The 8,491-nt window shown below is 42.0% G+C and overlaps 1 pseudogene; it reads right to left on the bottom strand.

Annotated features, from left to right (window-relative positions):
- Nucleotides 1-7,063: 7,063 nt before the first annotated feature.
- On the bottom strand, nucleotides 7,064-8,012 carry LOC118986242 (olfactory receptor 145-like; annotated as a pseudogene).
- Between the last annotated feature and the right edge of the window lie 479 nt (nucleotides 8,013-8,491).

Here is an 8,491-nt window from a genome sequence, read left to right as displayed (position 1 = left end):
ATCTGAGGGTATTAATCTGAGGCAGGGTGGGTCAGGTAAGGGGGTTGCAAAAAATTTGGGAGACATACTCATTTCCTGCTCAGACCCATATCATACAAAGAAAAGCACTTTTAGGAATGCAGACTTCACAGGACTTTAGGGATTCTTTCTTAGGGCAGATCACCCTGGAACCCACTCTAGCTGGCAGAGGGCTGCACCACCTTTCCCGTCATAGGTTTTTAGACTTAAGTGGGTGAGAGCCAGGAAGTGCTTCTCCCAGACAGAAATGGGGACTCAGACTATGTCAGAATAGCTGGGGGGTGAAGGTCCATCATTCCCTCTTTGCTGCAGCCCCCCAAGTCCTTCCTTAAGGGCCTCCTGAGTGATCATGTCTGGCTTAGGTTGCCCCCCTCTGAGGGGTTGTACCCATCATTGACTTACCAACCAAGCATTGGGGGCCAGAGATGGATGAGGCAGAAGCAGTGCTCCTGCCAGGGAGATAAGCTTTGTCTCCTCAGTGGCTCACAGTCTGAAGGTCACTCACTCAGCCTTATCCATGGGGGGCGGTTACAACTCCTGAAACCAGGCAGGGGGTTCCCAACATCTCCCCCTCCTTTTTTTGTTAATTCAACTGAAGCTCTTAAGCCTGTGAAACCTACTACTTGCTGTTTTTGAATGTGATCACGAGAAAACAACTTCCATATACATCGTAAAGCACAAATAAGGATTAAAACAAGGAGGCACCCAAGGGCTGCCATAACACAAACTTGTAAATTCAATCCATCACACCAGTTCCTAGTGTTTATCCATTATAGATTATTGTTCACAGTATGGAACACCTTTTGTTCAGTTAGACATTTGATGTCCCTGAGCTTCTGGTGGAGTTCAAGCTGGAGTTGATGAATTTGTCCTTTAAGGTTGTTAGAAAACATTTCCCGTAGGTGAGGACAAATATCTGCCCAGGAGTGCTGACTGGAATTCTACCTTAATGGAGTAACACAGAGTTTAGAAAAACCAGGACTACAAGTAAGCTGTTGCCTTAAGGTGAGAGCATCCTGTAGCTCTCCAAGCCAGACAATGGCAGATTCTGTGGCAGAGAGCTGAGTAAGAATTTCCTGATCAATTTGGCTCTGTTTTTTTAATTTAATTCTTGTACAAGTACAGTTTTCTGTCTTATATTTTCAGCCCTGCCCCCCCAATGCTCCCCACCTCCCTCCTATTTCCACCCCCCACTTTAGTTATTGTCCATGTGTCCTTTATATTTGTTCATGTGAGTCCATCCCCTACGATTCTCTCTTCTCTCCCCTCTGGACCCTGTCAGCCTGTTCCGTATTTGAGGGTCATTGGTCATATTTTGCTTGCTTGTTTGTTTTGTTGTTAGATTCCTGTTAATGGTGATATCATATGGTATTTGTCTTTCACCACCTGGCTTATTTTGCTCATCAAAATGCTTTCCAGTTCCAACCATGATGTTGCAAAAGGTAGGAGCTCCTTCTTCCTTTCTGCAGAATAGAATTCCATTGTGTAAATGTACCATAGCTTTTTGATCCAGTCATTTACTGATGGGCATCTAGGTTGCTTCCAACTCTTGGCTATCATAAATTGTGCTGCTATGAACATTGGGGTGCATAGGTTCTTTTGTATAGGTGTTTCAGGGTTCTTGGGATATACTACTAAGAGTGGAATTGCTGGGTCAAAAGGCACGTTCATTTTTAGTTTTCTTAGAAAATTCCATACTGTTTTCCTTAGTGGTTGTACCAGTCTGCAATCCCACCCAACAGTGAACTAGGGTCCCATTTTCCCCACAACTTCTCCAGCTATTATTGTTTGATTCTTTGTTTATGGTACCCTTTCTGACTGGTGTTAAGTGGTATCTAATGGTGGTTTTAATTTGCATCTCTCTTATAGCTAGCGGTATTGAACATCTTTTCATGTGTCTCTGGATCATCTGTATGTCTTTCGTGGAGAAGTGTCTGTTCAGGTCCTTTGCCCATTTTTTAATTGGGTTGCTCGTCTTCTTTGATTGGAGTCATGTGAGTTCTTTTTATATTTTGGAGATTAAACCTTTGTCTGAGGTATCATTGCAAATGTGTTTTCCCAAGCTGTTGCTTCTCTTTTTAGCTTGATACTGTTGGCTTTGTTGAATCATTTGCTGAGTAGTATTAGTGAGAAGAACACCAAGCACATGCGCAGTTTCAATGGATTCAGTAAGAGCTACAGATGCAGTAGTCATGGCCCGTATTATTAAAATAGAAGAAAGTACGGAGGCAATAAGCATGCCTATGAATTGGCGGGTTCTGACATAGTTGAGGGGCTTATGAGCGCACTTAATCCTCCTGGATGAGCCCACTCTGGGGTAAGGTTAACAGGAACCCAGGCCTGGGCCTGTTGGCAAATGACAAATATGGTGGTAAGATTCAATTGAGTGACATTCGAACGGGTTAAACATCTATTATACATAGTGCCAGGAGTAGTGGGAAAAGTATATACAGTAGAGGTCTCATTATACACAGGTTGAGGTGCACCAGGGATTCCTACAAATAGATAAGCATGAGAGTACACAAGTAACCCAGGTACATGTAATATTCCAAATGTTAAAGTAACCAAAGCCATTGTCTTTCTTTCAGATGAGTTGAAATTGTCCTGTCTGACAGTCAACAAAAGGGAGCCCCATCTTCCAAGTAGAAGTGTGCCTTGGGCTAGTATGAGTAGGACCATTTATCCTGAGAATAGGGGCTCCTGCCTGTCCTCTATGCCAACTAAGTTTATTATACACTGTGAGGTGCATAGGGTTTATAATTGCCGAGCCTACTATGGCATGAGTCTTCCACTTTGAACCCCAGTTTTCTACTACTAGAGGGCTGCTAATGATATTGATTAATGATGGTGTTTGTTCACAGCGTAGTTTCCAAGTGACTGGCTTGGTTGATCCATCATCTATTTGACATAAAGGAGGATTCAGTGGTTTGGTACTATCTCCTTGCCTCTCTCCTATAAATCCCATTGGTCCAGCTAAGGAAAGATTTACTTCAGGCACAGACTGCTGAGTGGTATAATTAGTTATTGCATGAGCATACCACTTAGACATAATAGGCATGCAGAGGGTATTGGTTAACAAAGAAAAGCAAGCAGGCAAATGGTTAGAGACATATACAGTGCCTTTCAGAGTGGACAGCCAATGATGCTTTTCCTCTAGGGGTCCATCCAGAGGGAGCCAGGTGCCTTTGGTGCACTCAGTATCATTACTAGATAACGGGAGCCCCAGGGTTTCAACAAGTATGAAGGATAAACATAGGTGGGTCTATCACCTACCTCCAATATATATGTTCAGTTTCAGAGGCTAAACCTAGCTCTCCAAGACAGGTGAGCAGGCCCACGATTAGGGCTACCTTGGTGGAGTTTGAAAAAGCAACTGAAAAATAAGCTAGGATCCTGTTCTTTGGAGCATCCCTGACTCTCACTTGTTGGATAATCTGCTTTGCTCTTGTCTTAAGGGTTTTTAGGTCACCCCAAATTCCTCCCTGAGGTTGATCTTGGGAGTTGCTCCTATGAATCTGTGTTTTCTAGTGGTGGGATGCTTCTGCCATGGTCCTTGAAGACATCTGCTTCATCTGTTCCTTCAGCCAGTCTGCTTTCTGTTTGAGCTGTCTAATCCTGATGAGCTGCCACATCTGTTGCTGTGGTGGGCTGGTATGGTACAGTTTCACTGTTTTTGCCAGGAGCCACAGTGGAGGACCTGAGGGAAGTGAAACACAAGCATATCCTCCTCCCCATGTTAATAGCTCAACCGGGTCTTCACAATTTCCTTCCCCTATGGGTCTTTGTATAAGACCAGAGGGTATGGGCCTGTAGGCCTGTTTTGTATAAAGTGTTTGTCTATGGGTGACTTCAGATTATCATCACAATTCAAAAAAATTGTGACATAAAGAAATATAAAGGTATATATTGTCAGCATAGTTACATTTCTGGGGGATGTTTTTGACTCCCCCTTTCTTGTGGGAACCCTAACACACTACCCATTTACACACTACAAAACTCATCAGACACTGATCTTGTCATTTTGCCATCATCTACTCAACAAAATTTTTCACCTCCTATTCTCTTGCAGAATGTGATGTATTTAAATTATGTTGTCCAAGTAGCATGAAATTACTGTCTAACACAATGTCTAACCCCACCATACCTGCCCGTCGGTGTTAGGTCCACTACCAAAGCTATCCTCCTCCCTGCCCGTCATTCAGTGTTGAAGTGCCTCAAATTTCCAACTTCATGTTTCTTATCTCCTCATCCCATGTCCATTCATTTCAATGGTTTACATAGCAGCTGTTTTTTAAAATTTTCACCCAAGGATATGTTGTTTTTTAAAAGTTGATTTTATAGAGTGAAGAGAGCAAGAGAAACATCAATTGTTTGCCTCCTGCATGAGGCCTGACTGGGGATGCAACCTGTCCAGGACTAAGCTTCCACCAACTGAGGCACCCAGCCAGGACATTCCATTGCTGAAAGGACTCAGGAGACTCAAACGTTTTACATTCACAGAGCAGTTTATCACGAGTAAAGAATAAAACAACAGCTGGAATGGTACATAATGAGAGGGACCCAGATATTTCTGGCCCTAGCTTCCGAGTCCTTCCACTACTGGGCTGCACAAGATCCACTTGGTCTCCAGGCCACAGAGCACCACCAGCATCCACAGGAAGTATCTTGGTACAAAAAAGTCCTAAGTCTGCCATTCTAGTACTACTCTGGTACTATAGGCATAGTCCACTCATGTGACCAGCATGAACTGTTGAAGTCCCCCAGGCTCCTCTGAAACCAGGTCCTATTTTTATGGATTTATTATAATTCAGTTATTTTTACCCTATGATATTGGCCAAAACAGGTCAGGGACCCATGGTTATAAAGCCTCATTTCTCTTTAGTATACATATTCCATTGCACTGCCAGTGGTTAGCAGAACTGGTAGTTGCCTTGTGTACATGTCTAGCTCAGACCTATGTCCTGGAAGGATGCATATTCTGTGACCCAGTGAATCCACCTCTATGGATAGGCCCAAGAGAAATGAGTGTATTTCAAAGAAACTACATGTCAAGAATATTCATAGCAGCTTTATTAATAATATGCCGAAACTCAAAATAAGCGAAATGTCCATGAAGAGAATAGTTGATAAATAAATTGCTCTGTATTTATACACTTGAACACAACACAGCAATAATAAAGAGCAAAGTACCTGTTCATACATTATGGGTAAGATGCACAATACCTCTATATTATGAGAAAGAACCCAGACATTAAAAATCAAATGCAGTATTTAACATTTATAGAAGACTTGAGGACAAGTGCATTAGGTCTGTAAGAATAACAGTGAGAATAGCAGCTATTTCCAGGAAGAGATTGTAGAGTAGTATTTACTGGGCAGAGGCAGACAGGGATATTCTGAAATGAAGATCTTCTGTATCTTAGGATAGGTGCTGGTTACATAGTCTTACAGATGTGAGAAAATGCATTGAGCACTCAAGATTTTTCTGTATATAAATCATACTTCAACTTAAAAGGGAGTAGGATTGTTTTTCCATCTATTAACCTTCTACTGATCCTCCATCATTCTCCCTGCATTTCCAATCTGCCAGTGTCCTGGATTCAATGGCCATCCCCTCCACTGCACTACCCAAATCACAACCATCCCCTGCACTTCCACCCCTTTTGAAACATGTCCTCATTGCCAGAGTCATTCTCAACGGTAAGACGACCCTTTTGTCCAACATTTCCTTTTCTCCTAATAGAAAAAAACTTTCCAAGCAAAAGCTTGCAAGTCAAAAGATCTTGCAAACAGTTCCCATACCATTTCTTCTACCAATAAAATAGTTGTGTTCAGACCAAAAATTGTTCTCTTACTTTCTGCAGGTCTGGCAGAAGTAACCCCTGTGTCAGTGTGGTGGGTAGGGTGGTAATATGGGTGTGATAATTTATGGTTTTCATTTAAACATCTCACCCTAAAGGTCATATGGTATGTTTGAGTGTGATATTGTTATGTTACAGAATTACATGCTTATGATTTTTTGATAAAAGATTTTGTAATTAAAAGGGGGTGTTTTTTGGTGTGGGACCCTGGATTAAGCTGTACCTCCGTTTTCCCAGTACTGTGAATACACAGGCTGTCCTGAGACCACCATTCCTTTCCTTAGTTGTTACTGTTCAAAGATCACAGCTCTACACAATGCCTTAAAATACAAGGGCAAATGCCTCCCTAATAAGTTGTTGCTTTTACTGCTCTCATGGCTCGCTTTCACCCCAAACTATTACTCGATTACAGCATTCAAACCCTTGAACTGAAGCTTCAGATTCTATTTTATTAGTCAGGAAATAACTCCTTTAAATCTGCACATCTGTCTGTTAAAGCTCTAATAAGTGAGTCTCTGTCCTTAGAGATCTGTACACCATCTTAAAGGGCACCATGCATGACTCTACATTAAACATTCCCCCTGAAAAACTTTAAAACATGTAAAAAGTCATTGTGCCACAACCAAATCACTACATTTTTTCACCTTCAACAATTCGGCAAAATTGATGTTCCAAAATTAACCCTAGAAAAGATTCATGACATTCCTATAAATGGAATTAGACCTCTTTAAATGCAAAATTAAAAAACAAAACACCCACCTAAAATGAAACTTACTATGAAAAAGATGGACCAAGAAAATATGAGTGAAGGAAAGCAGAGCTGTGTGGATACAAGCCCAGGGTCTAGATTCCAGACCCAGGTCTGGCACCAGCTGTGTGCATGTCTAGGAGCAACCTGCAAAATATGTGTGTACAGTATGTAATGTGTCACACAAGAGTCGGGTCTAAATTGTTTCTTACACCAATTCAACAGTAACCCTATATAACTGTGGAAACAATTTTCATAAAAAATGATTGGAATACTTAGAAAGGCGTAAGGAATGAAGGGAAATAGTGTACTTGAGAACAAATTTAAAATGTCTTCTACCTACAGAAGAGAAAGTTTGGATATTTGTTTATCTCATTGAAAAACTAAGGAAACAACTCTGGTCAACAAAGCTTTGGATCTCTTTTCTCAGCCATTTTCAATAGAAGATGTTTCTGCTGAAGCATTTCTTCATGGCTAATTTGACATCCTTGTTCCTCAGGCTGTAGATTAGTGGGTTCAACATGGGCACCACAATGGTATAGAAGAGAGAAGACACTTTCCCCTGGTCAAGGGGTAAAATAGAAGGTGGTTTGAGATACATAAAAGCTCCTGAATCAAAGAAAAGAGAAACTGCAATTATGTGAGAACTTCAGGTAGAAAAAGCTTTGGATCTGCCCTCAGTAGAACTAATGTGGAAAATGCTGGAAAGAATGAAGCCATAAGAGAGAAAAATAGCCACAATGGGCACCACAATGTCAATGGCCATAAGAATAAAGACCACCAGAGTATTCGTGTAAGAGCTATTGTAGGAGAGCTCAAGGAGGGGAAGGATATCACACATATAATTATTGACAAGGTTTTCTGCGCAAAAGGTCAGAAACAGCATGTTCACTGTATAAGCTAAAGCCCCCAAAACACCCATTCTGTAGACACCTAGCAAAAGAAATAAACACACCTGAGGAGACATGGTGATTGTGTACAACAGTGGTTTACAGATGGCCACATAGCGGTCATATGCCATTGCTGACAGGATGAAGCATTCAGAAATGACAAAGAAACAGAAGAAAAAGTTCTGAGTCATGCACCCTGTGTAGGAGATGATGTTCTTCTTTAGACAAAACTCATCATCATTTTGGGGATGATGGCAGAGGAGTAACGGAAGTCAATTAAGGACAAGTTGAAGAGGAAAAAGTACATGGGGGTGTGCAGGTGAGAGTTCAGCCCAATCAGTATTATCAAGCCCAGGTTCCCTACCATGGTGACCACATAGAAGGCTAGAAACAGGAAGAAGAGAGGGAGCTGGAGTCTTGCCTGGTCTGGTCTGTTAAGCCTGCAAGGACAAACTCTGTCACAGAGGAGGTGTTATCTGCAGCCATCCTCCTCTGGGATAGTCTGGGAGGGAAAAAGAAAAGAGTTGCTCACATAGAGATAGAAAAACAACTCACTCCTGAGAGTGGAACTTAGAGTTGATATGGCATCTGCTTGTTCCTGCATCTTTGTATTTATGCTTCACATGTGGCTTCAACCATCCTAGTAACTGTTGGTGGGTGAAATTTGGCTCCAGAGTAAGGGCTCATCTAACCCAGGAGAAAGTCCACAGAGCTCTGCTGGGAGCATCCTGAAACTTTACAGTGACCCTGTTATGGTACTCCCTGCCCTCTACAGCCCTGGACCAAGATTTATGTGATCTGGGCCCTTCTCTCCAGTGCTGTTGGGAAGCAGAAGCCAGTTGCCCTAGACCTTCCACCTTTGGCCAGTGCTGGTCAGAACAGGAAGATGAGGCTCTGTTGCCATGAGTCTTTAGCAGGAATGGCTGTGGTATACTATGTGAAAATAATACTGGAGTAATAAGGTAAAGTATTAA

This window comes from Sturnira hondurensis, unplaced genomic scaffold, assembly GCF_014824575.4.
Source record: "Sturnira hondurensis isolate 20B ecotype Veracruz unplaced genomic scaffold, ASM1482457v3 Scaffold0004207, whole genome shotgun sequence".
Taxonomy (NCBI): Eukaryota; Metazoa; Chordata; class Mammalia; order Chiroptera; family Phyllostomidae; genus Sturnira; species Sturnira hondurensis.
The sequence above is the reverse complement of the archived record's forward strand: the minus strand, read 5'-3'. Positions and strand labels throughout refer to the sequence as shown.